This window comes from Mustela lutreola, chromosome 3 (genome assembly GCF_030435805.1).
Source record: "Mustela lutreola isolate mMusLut2 chromosome 3, mMusLut2.pri, whole genome shotgun sequence".
NCBI classification, from domain to species: Eukaryota; Metazoa; Chordata; class Mammalia; order Carnivora; family Mustelidae; genus Mustela; species Mustela lutreola.
In genome coordinates this window covers 2096841-2111313 of record NC_081292.1, presented here as the reverse complement: position 1 = coordinate 2111313, position 14473 = coordinate 2096841, and positions in this window count along the sequence as shown.

Here is a 14473-nt window from a genome sequence, read left to right as displayed (position 1 = left end):
TTTAGAGACAATATTCAAATATCCCCTCATCGAATGCCTCGCCCGAGCGCTGTATTATAACACAGCACCTTCCACAGTCGTTCTCTTTACCTTTTAGCGTTTGCCAGTCCGCATGTCCTTCCCTTACTTTTTGCTTTTCCCACTAGAATGTAAGCTCCGTGAGAGCAAAGACTATCTTCCTTGCTCACTATCCTGTGGTCCGCACCTGGTCCATGGCACTTGCTGAAGGAGAGGAAGGAAAGGGAGGAAGAGAGAGAGGAAGGAAGGAAGGGGGTGGGAGACAGGGAGGGAGGAGGGAGGGGGAGGGAGGGAGGGGGGAAGAGGGAGGGAAGAAAAGGAATAAGCGGAACGCGAATGCGGGTGCAGGCCGTTGCCCATATTTGGTATCGAACACCTGGAAACCAGAGACCAACTCCAACTCGTTTTCACCCCCCGTGGGGACCCAGCCCATGACACACAGCAGGGGCCTGAGAGATGATGGCTCAGTGAGCAGAGCATGGAACGAGTGGGTGGGTGGATGGACGGGTGAGTGGACGGCCGACCCAAGCAGCCCAGGCCAGGGCAGGGGTCTAGCTTAGGTCCCTGCCATCATCAAAAAGGAGGTCAGGAGCACGGCCCGGGTGATGGACATGCCGTGGGTCCAGGTTCCGGCAGAAGAACGCTGCTGTCTCAGGGTCCCTGGGCCTCTGCACGCTCCCCCTGGCCGGGAACAGCGTCTGGGGTGTGGGGGGGAGGGTAGAGCCAGTAGGCCACAGGCCAGGTCTCATTCAGCCTGACAGGTTCTCCTCCACGAGGAACGAGTGTGTAGGACACAAGGGGTCCCAGACGGAGGCCGAGGCTTCTCCACCGGCTTCCCAGAACAGAATCACGGGCTGGGGATGGGGGCCGTAGCATCCCCCGCTCGGATTCCTGCAGATGCCTGATCCGTGAGATGCCCGCTGGGGCCCGTGGCTCTGAGCTCTGGGTGCCCATCACGGCCGACGGGGTGTCCTTTACGCAAGTCGTTACACAGAAGCTGCCGGGATTCCCGCCGGTCATGAAGTTCCCAGAAAGCTCCAATGTAATTATCACTGGACAATAACCGGATGGTATGTTGGTTGTATCAGTGTGCGTATGCACACACACACACACACACACACACACACACACACACATTCTTTCCAAGTGGCCGTGAACAACAAATAGACCCACACGCGGACACACGTGATTCCGACCTTGAAATGCAATCAGACTCGGGGAAGAGCCACTGGGTTGGAGAAGCGCGAGCGGCGGCCTCTGCCTCAGCCGGGTCTGCACTCGGGCCTGCGACGCCGGCCGAGTCGCGGAGACACCTTCGGTCACCCTTAATGGTGAGCAGGATGTTTACGAGTTCGCTGGGGTCAAACAGCTTGGCCCTGGGGCGATTAGAATCTCTGTTTGCAATCCCCAGCGAGGAGAATGGACAGGAACAGGCTCCCTTAATTGGCGTGACAGCCCCGCCTCTCCCCCAGGCTTCCTGACCAGTGGAGGCATCCTTCCCAGGGAATCTTATAATGGGCTTTTCATGTGTTGGTGATTTTAATTACCTTTTTATTGCTATGCAAATCTCCCTTCATTTAATCTGCCAACTGAGAGGAGGGGCCCAAGTAGCCAGGGGCCGGGGAGTGGGGAGGCGGAGCGGACAGGTCCAGGCGGTCAGGTGTGTGGGAGGGGGAACGCAGGCCCGTCCGGCGGAGGAGCCCCGGAACCCGCTGGGTGACTGTGGTTCCCAGCCAGGCGGAGCGGAGCTCCAGGATCCTGGAAGCTGCCCGTGAAGGTTTCCCTCTCAGCGACTACTTCACTTCTCTGGAAGGGCGTCCGAGGGGGAAACTGAGGCCGACACGCAAGAGGAAGCAGCAGGCAGTGCGGGCTCCGGTCCCTCTGGGCCTGCGGCCTCTCCACGCACTGTGCTGCCTGCTCCCCCGCTCTGGAGGGGCCGTCCCCGGGGGCAGGCGGAAGGTGGCCGCCGCAGGTGGCATCTGGAAGCAGCAGCAGATCCCCCGCTGGGGTCCAGGGCTGCTGGGAGGGGGCGTGGGACGCGGGGGTAAAAGACCTCTCCCATGCCATCCCTCCCCCACCGCCGTGGCCTCTAAGGAGGCGGTGGAGGCCAGGCCAGGGCAGAGGGCCCTGGCTGTCTAGTGTAACCCTAGCCTGGCCCCAGAACCGGCAGGCATGGGGCTGGGAAGGTGTGTCCTCGGGCGACAGTCATAGGCCCACCTCCCCCAGCACAGGAGAGCAACCCCCGCCACTGCTCAAGTGGTAGGTGGGTTTTCCTGACCCCTCAGGGTGGCGGGGAGGGGGCAGCTGGCGCTCAGGTGCGTGTCTTCATGCGGGAGAGCAGAGGGGTCCCCAGAAACCTCCAGCAGGGGCAGGAGTCCGCGTCTCCGTGGAACGGAATCTGGGAGATTTTAAAATGAGCCAACTGAGGGGCATCTGGGTGGCTCAGTGGGTTAAGTGTCCGACTCTTGATTTCGCCTCAATACGTGATCTCGGGATTGTGAGATCGAGCCCCGTGTCGGGCTCCACACTCAGCTCAGAGTCTGCTCCCCCTGCCCCTCCTCACGCTCTCTCTCCCTCTAAAACAAACAAATAAAATCTTTAAGAAATAACAAACAAAAGAAAGAAAAGGAGGAAGGTGCAGGGAGACCCCTCAGCAGGGCCAGAGGGACCAGGCTCGGAGCTGGACCGCCCAGGCAGCCCCCCAGACCGATGCCTCTGCCCCAGGAGCTCCTGGCTGCCCCGCTGTGCCTCCTGTGTCCCGATACTGTCCTGTCCTGTCCCCAGCATCTGGAGGGTCGAAGGGAACAAGTTTATCTGTTTCAGTGAATGCTTACACGACCATTGTAATGTGTATTAATAGAGCCATCCTATCCCATCTAAGACTTTATAGATTTTTAAAGTAAATATGGTATCTTTACACACTTAATTTCCGTGAGAACGACAACAGAATGTGAATGCCACTAGGGTCTGGATTCAGCGCTGCTCACTGAGATGTGGCTTGACGTTTGAGCAGCAGGAGGGGCTGGCGGGGGTCGAGGAGACCACGTTCGTGGGCGGCCTCACACGCACGCATCCGGGACCCTCTGCATGGTTCTCAGCTTTCCACCCGAGCCCTGACAGCCTCCCACGACCCCTGCTCAGCCCTGCACACAGTGCCTGCGCCCCTCCTTCACACAGAGAAAAATCAAGAAGGCACATGTGTGTGCACATGCACACACACATGCACACACCCACTTCTGTCCTGAAAATCAGGGAACTCCTCCCGCCGTGTGAACAGTAGGGACACATTCAGCAACTCCCCCAGCCGCTCCACCGGGGCCTGGATCGTACGAGGTGCGGGTAACTACCCGGAAAAGCTACACTACTTCCCCGAGATGCCGGATTTCCCTCCTCAGCATCCCTTGTGGCAAGGGAAGGATTCGGGGTCCACGGCCACGTGTGAGCTGGGGGGGCTGGCTCTGGGATTCGGCCACGTGTGAGCTGGGGGGGCTGGCTCTGGGATTCGGGCCCCTGTTTCATGCAGATGGGAGGGTTCCACTGCTCAGGAGGAGAGCCAAAGGAGGCAGCCCCCTGCAGGAGCCGGACTGCTCCTCGGGGACACCCCACATCCCAGCCTGCTTGGGCTCCCTTCCCCCAGTCTGGGTGTGGGATGATGCTGGGCGGGGGGGCTGTCCACAGCAAGGCTGGGGGAGCAAGTTCTCAGGCTTCTGGGAGAGGACAGGGCCACGCGGCCTGGCCAGATTCCTCCACCGCGGACCTGCGCCCAGGCGAATGGGCAAACAGAGAGCAGGCGGTTCCCGGCACGTCCCAAGACTCCGTGCTGACACCGGCATGCTCACACTAGACAGCTGCGAAGGGCCACTTGCAATGCGGGCTGGTCTCTGCCAGCCACAACTTCCACGGTCACTTACCCACTCCAGCGGCCACGTGGGCCACGGCCACCGTGCCCTGAGGACCCGTGGTCCCGTGCCCAAAGAGGCTTTTGGAACAGGGAGGGACAGGAGTCGAGAAAGATGAGCTCCCCATTTGGCAGGTGGGTAAAGGGATGCTCCGTCCGTCGGCCGCCCGCCAGGCGTCCTGCACGTGCGTGTGGTGTGCAGGGCGAGCAGTGCCCAGCGGCTCCTCGCCGTCCTCACGAGGCCCCTGCCTCCTGCCTGTTGTCTGACTTGCCCTTCTCTCCGGGGAGCCCAAAAGAGTTCGCCCCCTCTCCAAGCCGCCTGGTGCACACGGATGAGGCAGGGTTTCTCTGGGGCCTCAGATGTGGGCCACCTTGCTGACTGCTGGAGAGGGCTGGAGGGGGCAGGAGGCAGGGCTGGGAGGCGGGCCCGGCTGGGACCCTCGGAGGGCTCGTGGGCTCGTAACTGGACTGGCAGCCGGGAGCACGTGCGGGCTGGGCTGGCCTGGCTGTCCAGGCTGGCGTCCACGGTGCTCTCCCGAGCAGAGCTTGTGGGGACCCCAGGCTCAGAAACTTGAGTTAAAGCCAAGAGACGACCCAACTGCAGCATGTGGGGTCCGCACACACGAGCACAGTCACGTGAGCGTAGGGCACATATAAGGGCTCAACAGGGACAGGGGAGCCACAGGCAAGGGGTTCTCCAGGGGTCGCGCCTGCTGTGGGACAAGGAGGACGGGTCCCTGAGGAAGGGGCGCGTGCGCAGGAGGGCAGCCTCACTCTGGGAGAACAGAGTAAAGGGTTTCGCTCACCTCGGAGCTCTGTCCCATGGCCTGTAGGACTCTGTCCTCCAGGCGTCCCCCTGCCATGTGGGGGAGGGGGACGCTGCGTCTGTCGCGGGAGAGGCAGCTCCTCCCTGAGCTCACCTTGCCTGAGCTGCCGGGCGCCACGCACCCTCAGGAGACCAGAAACTTACTTCGGGCCGTGGGTCCCCTCTCCGAAGCCAGGACATGGATGAGGGAATCAGCAGGGTTTGGAAGGTTCCAGACTAAGTGGTAAGAGACTCGGGGATGCCCCAGCTTTGCTACGGGGCTGGAAGAGCCCTTCCCTCCAGCTCCTGAGCCATTTGAGGGTATCTGGGACTGGAGAATGTCTCCCCAAATTCATGTCCCCTCAGACCTTCAGAATGTGACCTTATTTGGAAACAGGGATGTGATGAGTTGAGAGAGGACGTCCTGGAGTCTGGCGGGCCCTGGTCCAGGGACAGTGTCCTCCTAAGGAGGCCACGTGAAGACACACGGGGGAGGGCCACGCGCCGGCGAGGCCAGAGACTGGAGCGACAGGCGCACAGGCCAAGCAACGCCAAGGACGGCCGCCGCGGGGCCCCGAGAAGGCCCTGCACCCACCCCCGGGCCCGGGAGGAGCCAGCCCTGCCGACACTCTGGCTTCCTGAGCCGCGACGACGTACAGTTTGGTCACTGCAAGCCACGCAGTCCCCGGCAGCTCACTGCGGCGGGCACGGGACAGGACGCAGGAGCCCTAGGGACGCGGTCCTGCTCTCTCCTCTGCCTCCGATTACAGGGGAGAACCTCGGGCACCCTGGGGTGAGCGAGTGATGTGGGGCCCAGAGGGGTCTTTCTGGTCACTCAGATCTGCCCCCTATGCTGAGGTCTGCAGTGTAGACCTGAGAACATGCGCAGGGGGCCGGCTCCGTGGAGCTAGAGGGACACGTGGGGTGTGCCTGCAGCTGGCCCCAAGGGCAGGTGGAGCTGGGAGGCGGCACCCCTGATACGGAGGTGTGGGTGGGGCAGGGCACCTGAAGGACCAGGCAGAGCCTGCTGGGGGACGGGGACAGAGAGAGCTGAGTGTCTGGCAGGCGGGGCCCCGGCCAAGGCCTGAGGGGGGCAGGGGAGCCCGTGTGCGCACTCAGCGGCTGGCTCAGCAGGCCTCATGCAAGGGGCTGGGCAGCTGCAAGGGCTCTGCCCCTGGGGCAGGAAGATGCAGCCTGGCAGGGTCAGGGCCCAGCCATCACCAGCGATGCGGCTCACAGAGACCCCTGGCAGGACCAGGGAGAGGCCACAAGGCACATCACCAAGCCAGGAACCCAGGTAGGTCCAGGCCCCCCTGCAGGCTCCAGGAGATCTCGGGGATGGGCTAAAGCCCCTCTGAGCCCCGACTTCTGGCTTTGCAGCGTAAGAATTACCCTTCCCCTTCATTGCAATGTGAGGGTATGTACGGGGCGCCTTCATCGAAGCCGGCCTTGGCAGGGGTTCAGGGTAGAAAGGGGGCAGCTCTCTGTCCAAAGGGGGGTAGCGAGGGCCCAGCAGAAACGGGGGACCGAAGGCGTAGACAGGGATCCGATGAGAGCGGGCGCTCAGCAGTGAGGACGGGGGCTGGGTGCTGGGAGGAAAGGGGCCGGTCCAGCAGAACGGCTGAGGCCAGGTGCATTCAGGTGCAGGGCGGGGACGGAATCAGGCTGATGGTCAGAAGGGCCCAACAGCTCTGCTGCTCCCGAGGTCGGGCTCGTGCAGATGGGACTCCGGGAACCGGGTCTGGTCTCCCCTGCCCATCACCCAGGTCCCCCAAGGAGTGAGGGCCTCATGAGCCCAGGAGGCTCCGACTGCCTTCCGGGTGGCCCTGTGGGTGGCCAGCAGGAGCCGGTGGGAGCCACTGTCGTCTGGACAGAAGCAGGCTCCGGCCTCCGGGGAAGCCTCCGTGTCTCCTTCACCCGCCGCCACTCACTGAGTCAAAGAAACGAAACAAAGCGAAAACGAGACAAACCAAGGATGCCGAAAGGAGCTCTGAGCCCTGGGGTCCACAGCTGGGCAGGCTTTGCAAGGCCACCTGGTCTGCCCGCTCCCCCGCGCCCCTGCAGTCAGGCAGGTGCTTCTCCAGGGAGCTGAGTGCCAGGTGGGGAAGAGCCCAGAAGGACGCAACCTCGTGCGGCCGTTGAGCTGTTTGGATTCCACTGAGCCTGAGTTTGGGCACCTCCAGGGTTTGGGGAGCTCATTCCCTGGCTGGACACTGCTGCCCCACACGAGCTGCTCTGCCCCATCCCCTCAGCAGCCCCCCAACCCCCGCAGCACGTTTGCTCCTCGGCCCGTCCCACTCTCGGGAGCTTTAGCGCCGCTTTAGACTAGTTGCTCGTCGGTTTCCCCGATGCAGCGCATCGAACGGGCACATTTGCCCCCGTTTCAGCAGCTCCGAAACCAGAATGCATCTCGCCATCCACGGTGCCCGTCAGGACAGCCGGCAATCTCTTTTTCTGGTCAGTAATGCCAAAAATAACAGCGCGTGTCAGAATCGACCCTTAGACCAGACACTGTCTAGTGCAGCCTGCTGGACCGCACACCCCACACCTCCCGCGAACCAGAGCTGCCCACTGTGCATCTGGCCGGGATGACACCGGCGGGAATAAAGGCTCTGCTCGCCGCCGCTCCCCAGCCAGGCACCCACACCCCGCCTGCCCCCTCTGTCCTCAGCCCCTGGGGTACCGAGCCAGGCCGACAGCAGGCCCTGCCCTCTGCAGGGGTGAGGAGCGACAACACTCGAGGCTCCTGTCAGCCCTGATTTGTCCCCGTCGTCCACCTCTGAGTGAGACTGAACCTGGGAGCAAGCAGTCCCTGGCTGTTTCTCACCATTGGGCCGCAGGCTTGCTTGGCCATGACCATGACCGGTCTCTCCCCTGGGGCTGCGGAGCCACAGGTGGTGGCCGAGCACTCTGGTCACTCGCTTTCAGGTTCACGTCCCCCAGAACCACATCAGAACCCCTCTTAGAGAATGGTCTAGAAGCACGGCCTCCAGTCCTATTTGACACGAAGTGGTCTCCCCAGAGAGGCCAAGGACATGGGTGAAGGTCGAGGCAGGACCCCCTCCAGAGCTGTCATTAACGTGCCCCCAGCAGTGAGCTGACTCTGGGCAAGTGTACGGCCCTTCCCCACTCAGCCTGCACGTCCGGCCCCGGGCCAGCATCCCACGTCCCTCTCTGGGGCTCTTGCAAGGCTCAAAGCCCAGGGCATCTGTGAAGACCTCCAGGGCAGACGGAGTGGGGACCAGAGGCCCTGACAGCCTGTAACTTGCCAGGTCACACCTTGAGCTGTGAAATGCCTCATTGGGGAGCAGGTGCTGGACAGATTGGGACGTCTCCGCGCTGAGGGAGCCGGCGTCTGCCTCATGCTGGAGCCCTCGCTCTGGGCACATCTCTTCCCTGATGCCAGGCCTCTCCTGCAGGCACGAATGACAGAGGAGGTGGGCACAGCACCTGCCTTTGTGAGCTAATGACGTGCAGGCCACATGCGCCCACCCCATATGTACCACGCGTGGATGAAACCACCAGCGGCCTTCAGAATCCCGCTGACCTGGTCCGAACTGCCACGGTGGGCAGGTCCACGAACCTTCTGAGCCGGTTCCTGCATCCAGCTCAAAGTACTGGGTAAGGAGTGCATGAGCCGCCCCAAGCCCCGGTCCTACCCCAAGCCTAGCCCACGACTGAGTAACCGGAAGTCATTCCCGTGATTTTCCAACGGCGGGAAGGCATCAGAAGCAACAGGAGCCGCACAGAAGCCAGAAGCCAGAATACTGTGCTGTTGTCAGTCCCTTCACGGATCCCACAGCCCACGGGGACGTCTGTCCCTTCCATACCTTCCCCACATACTCTGCGCTGCTTCTCCCATAGCCCGTGCATGTCAGGGACCCCAAGGCTGCCAGTCCTGGTCTGATCCAGGCTTCACGCCCTCCTCTGTTTGCATCGGACTCTGTCATCATGAGAGTTTCTGCCATGGTTGTTCTGCGTCCCCCGATAGAAAGGGCCGCAGGCAGATTGGAATGGGGGCCCTACAACACTGTCTGGGACACAGGGAGTGTTCTAGAGACCTGCCAATACACCAGACAACGGAGGGAACGCTGCTCTGTGTCCTCTAACCTCACCCCCGAGAAGCAGGCGTTCGTCTGGGAGCTCCGGGTGCCTCTGTCTGGGAGGAACGACAGCACACGCAGTCATGATGTGACTTGAAGATCTGGGGATGAAGCCGCGGCCACCCTGTGAGGCCTCCTTAGGGACACGCGCAGCGGGACAATGGCCATGCGAGCAGACAGGTCTCTCTTCTCCAACGAGCGGGGCTCGGGCAGGCTGGGTCAGAACAGGATTCTACGCGGGAGGCGTGCAGAGGCCAAACCAGGACGCAAGCCACCCTCATGGTCGGACCAGAAAGCGGTGAGAAACCAGAGCCTTCTGGGAGCCCTGCCCGCGGCGAGCCCCGGCCCTGGAGTTCCGGCATTTCCCTGGGGCGGGGCGTCGGGCCCTTCTCCTCCCTGCGCACATGCCCGCCTTACGAGCTGCCCCCACCTTGCCGCCATCCGCCCCCAACACCTGAGCCTCTTCTTTCTTCTGAGCCACAGACACCCGCCTGCACCCCCGACACTTCCAGGCTTAGGGGAGATGCCACCGTGTGCGAATGGGCAGGACACTGTGCCAGGGACACGAGGGGAGATGACTCCCCAGGTGTGCACCAACCAATGGGAGGCACAAGAGAGACATGGGCAGAACACCCCACCCCCGTCCCTTCCTCCCAAGCGTCCTGCCTCATGGCTTCCACAGACGGGCTGACTGGAGGTGCCCCTGGCTGGCTGGGGTGCACCTAGAGCGACACTCCTGGCCTCCTTGAAGCTGTCCTGAAGCCGTTGCAGGGGGACAATGCGGCACCACATGTTCCTTCCCATACTCTGCTGACTCACGTCCCTTTCCCCTCACCGTTGCTGCCCTAAGATTGCAACTGCCCAAAAAAGAGTAGCACTTAACCCCTGCCTCAGGCTCTGCTTTATGAGGGACAGGATGAATAGCCCTGAGATTCCTTTCTGATGACCTTCATCTTAGACACTATGGTTGTGGTACAGAAACAAAGGGAAAGTCCCCCTTAGTTTTGTTTTTTCCAAGAGAGGAGCAGAAAACAGACACAAAACCTCCAAGAGAGGAGCAGAAAACAGACACAAAACCTGAGGAACATTTGTTCATGAAAGAGGTTTTGAGATGAGCCATAGAAAGAGCTTTCAAAGAGTTGACACATTTGAGGGAGAGCTAGGAAGTTTGGAGAACAGGGTGATAGATCCCATAGTAAAGAGGGAAGCCCAAGAAGGTGCAGTGTTGGTGTACGCACTCGGGACTATCTCCAGGGGAATAAGCTGACATCTCAGCTGCATTTCGAAGCAGAGGCAGTGATTTCTCTGGGTTACAGGAGGGGGAAACGTTGGAGGGATGGCATCAAAGCAGAGAGCACAGGGTCTGCCAAGTCCAGCGGTATGAGAGACCACGGTGCTCATGGGGACAGCAGGCTGTTCCGCACAGTTAAAGGTGTGGGTGTCATGGGAGAGAGAGGGTGCGAACAGAGCCCCGATCGGGGAGCAGGAAGCTGGCTTCATCCTTGCCCTTGCGTACTCCCAGCCTTCGAAGCCAAGGCATGACGTGTCCGGAGACAGGGGGGCCATCCCAACAGGTGCAGCATGGAGATGGCACCAGTGGGCTTGGGGGGCAGGGTCACTCTGCAGTGTAAAAAACCCACAGGAGAGTGAGGGTGGCCACAAGCAGGAAGGAGTGGCAGTGAGGAGGGAAGGGGAGCAGCTTCAGGAGAAAGGACACACGCAAGCTGACCGTTGTCCCGGTATGGGGTGGCTGGGGGAAACAGAGCCGGGGGCCCAGTGTGACGCCAGGTTCTGACCTGAGATGCAGGGATGATCATGGGGTCTTTCCTGAGGTTATGCACCTGGGAGAGGAGCAGATTTGGAGGGATTAATAATGCCGCTTGGGCACTATAATTTTGGATACCGTCGTAACGTCCACGAGAAGATGCCCGGGGGCCGCCGGCTATGGGCTGTACCGGGCATGGCTCAGAAGAGAGGCTGAAACGGCGGCTAAGAATCCTTCACAAACGCACTAACTGAGTCCACGGGCGAGACTATGCAAAAACGGTGAGGAGAGTCTTGAGCAGAAGGGGCAGGGCAGGGGGGGGGAGGGGCAGGGCAGGGGGGGGAGGGAGGGGCAGGGGAGGGGAGGGGAGGGACAGGGGAGGGGGGGAGGGAGGGGCAGGGGAGGGGGGGAGGAAGGGGCAGGGCGGGGGGGGGGAGGAAGGGGCAGGGGAGGGGCGAGGAGGAAGCAGGGAGGACAGACCAGCAGCAGCACCAGAGGCCGGGCAAGCGGGGAGGGTCCTGCAAAGACTCAGATCTTTTCAGTTTCAGAATCTTAGAAACTTTGAATTGGAAGAGTTGAGAGGCTGCAGTAGAGTTGAGTCTAACATCTCCTTTCTGTACAGGAATGTCTTCAGCAGCCTCCTGCTCATGTAGCTTCTGCTTGAACACCTCCAGGGGTGGGGAGCTCACTACCTATGACTCAGGATGGCTATTGTGCTAGAATGCTGTCCTATATGTTGTGACCAAGCTTGCCTTGCTGGGTTCCCATGCTCTAGTGCTGGGTTTACCCTGATGGCCACAGATGCTTCTCTTTTCTCTGACAAAGGATCGACTCTGAGGTTCAAAGGCAGTGACCATGTCCCCTGTGACTTCCTTCTTCATATCGACAGATTATGGTGCACAGTGACCATCCATAGTCTATACTGGTCCACAGGGACCATCCACAGTCCACACTGGCCATGCTGGGCCCACACTGACCATCTGGGGACCACACCAACTGGCCACAGTCCACATTAAGCACCCGTAGTCCAAAGCTATTATCGATTGTTTACAGAAACACCCAAGCTTGGTCAACCTCTCTGGCAGCAACTTCCACTGACCGCTCAGGAGTGCAGAAGGTCAAGCCCTGCGTCTGTGCTAATGTCTGCGGCTGTGGGTAAGGCTTGCTGACGCCTGCTGAGGGCAGCAGGCAGCGTCTGCTTCTGTATTCCTACAGGTGGGGCCTCCGGAGGGGTCTGGCCCATCAAGGCTGGCCTGGGGCTTTGCCTAACTAAGACCCCACGAGGAAGAGAACGGTGTCCCCTCACTACTGAGCCCCCAGTCTTCACTACGCTAAGTACACTTTTCAGGAAAGGGGGAACTGGGCACAAACTCCCTTCTGGGTCTGACTTTGGAGTTGTCTGCCATCGTGAGCAGAGAAGCAGAAAGCAGATGTCGTGGTCTGGAGACGGGCTGGGGTCACTCACTCATGAATCTGTCTAGTTCAGGGCAGCTGTCCACCCCAACGCCCCCCACCCCCTACAGCTCACCATGCCCTGTCACCTGTCCCCTCCTCTGGGCACTGACCAATGCCAGCCCTTCCTCAGCCAGGCCCCATCTCTCCGCCAGGGGCAGCCAGATTTGAGCTGAATGTTTGTGCGCGGATGTGTCCCATGTTTGCTGGCTGTGTCCACAGGAGGCTAAATACAGAGCACTCTGGGCCATGTTCTTGACAGGCCTTCCCTCTGCTCTGGCTTGACTGTCCCAGGGAAGGAGAGGCTGGGGGAGGGGAGGGGCCCTGCTGGTCTGGGCTGAGCTGCCTGGCCAGACCCAAGAGGGCAGGACAGAATCTGCCGGAAGGAGCAGCCTCGGGGCAGGGCACCGTGTCCAGAACTTCTCACCCAGGACCTTAGGCATTCAAAGCCAGCCTGAAGGGGGGAGCTCGTCCTGCTTTCACCAGGACACTGAGGTCCAGAGAAGCGAGGTGACCAGTATCCAGGACTCCAGTAAGGGAAAGGCGTGTCACCAGTGAGAGTCTGGTGCGCGGCCTGCCTGGATTCGTCAGCTGGGCTGGGGTGGGGGTTGAACTGCCGGTTGGACCCATGAGAACCAGCACCAGGTCTGACCTCCACCAAGTCCCCTCTTCTGCAGCCCCTTGATCGGACGCTGGGCCCCGGGGCTCCGTCGGCTCCCGCCCTCTCTCCACTTGATCTGGGCAGTAAGTCCAGGCCCGCAGCACCGCACACGAAGAAGAAACAGCAGCCCTGTGAGCAGCTGGTACTGGCGGTGACCCCCGGGCCTTTATAAATGTGTCTGGTCGGCACCTCCCACAGCTCAGAGCGACAGTGTCACACGTCTACCCCGTAAAGCAGGAAAACAGGCCTGCGAAGTGCCCTTCCTCACAGCTCTCGCCCCGACAGTCCCCCCGAGGGAGCAGCAGCCTCACCCGCCGGCCCAGAGTCCCGTAGCCCACCGTGGCCCAGGAGCCCTCCATCCTGAGAATCCCTCCGGGGCAGGTCGAAGAGCCTGCAGGGTGGCTGCAGGCTCCACCCACGGCAGGCTGTCCACGCGGGTGCAGACACGGTGTGTGCTCGTCAGCTCAGGAGACGGAGAACCGTCAGGTCAGCAGGAAGGACACAGACCCGGGCTTGGACAGTCTTCAGACTCCGCCTGCCTCTTCGTCCAGCACCCCACTCTGTCCGGTCTCTTCTCACGGCCCCGCCCTCTGTGCCAGGCTCACTGCCCGCCCCTGCTACCTTCTCCTTCAGGCCTCCTTGGCAGGGGCTCCTCCGACCTCCTACCACACCCTCTCTCCCATCTCCAGCCGGCTACTTGCATTCGTTTCCCTAAGCTCAGGTTGACCACGCCTCCTCCACGAAGCCTCCCCTGATAACCGCTCTCACCTCAAACCCCTCAAGCATTCTGTGTCTCTCTCCTGCAGGGCTGGTGCCCATTTGGGGGCATGTCTTATCGGGGTGATGGAGGCCAGATCGCCCAAGCCGGCCTTTCCCTGCAGGACTCCCGAGCCGTTTGCTGGATGCAGGGTGGATGCATGCCCGGAGCCGTGCTCCAGACAGCCTGTCCGGCTCCCGGCCAAGCAGCCCTCCCACCAGGATTCTCCCAGCTCCCAGGGAGCCAACCAGGATTTTTGGCTGGCCTGACAGAGGCGACATTCAAAAGCCCAGGCTGCCATATGAAATCTTCTCCTGGCTCCTCCTTTGTGATTTTCTGGCTAAAAATAAAACACCCGGGGACCCCGATGGCTGCCATTGTTGCTGCTGTTGAAACGTGATGAGCGCCTGATCAGAATTATTATGCATTGTTGACAGGGAGGCAACCCGCACTTATCTCCCAGTGCCTTTAAAAATAGAGCCTCTTCTTTTTGTGCCGGGGCAAAGCAATAATTTAGATAATTGAAACTCTGAAATGAGTTGGAGACGAATCACTGTGGCTTTGGGCCTTTTATGATACTTTTTCTTTGTATAAAACAGAATGGAATCAGAAGAAGAACGCTTCCCTCGCACAAAGACCCCGAGAGGACGAACGGAGTCTGCCTGAAAGCTGGGCCGCCAGAGATCCCTGACTCTGAGTCGGGATTACTGTCCTCCCTGCGCCGCCGAGCAGCACCAGCTCTCGGAGTCCAGCTGCGGCCAGCTCTGGCTCTACCAGAGCAGCGCTCCAGGGAGGTGGGCACGTTCCCCAGACAGACAGGGTCTCAGTAGGCAGGACCTCCAGTGGGAGGAGTTTCTTACGGGGGGCGGAGCATCCCTGGGGGAGGAGCTCTCTGGGGGCGGAGCTCTGTGGGGGAGGAGCTCTCCCTGATCTGGAGAGGGCAGTCACCTGGGCCAGCCCTTCTGCTCTCAGCCCTTGTGGTGGTCGCCTGAGACTCGTGAATGACAGGTCTGG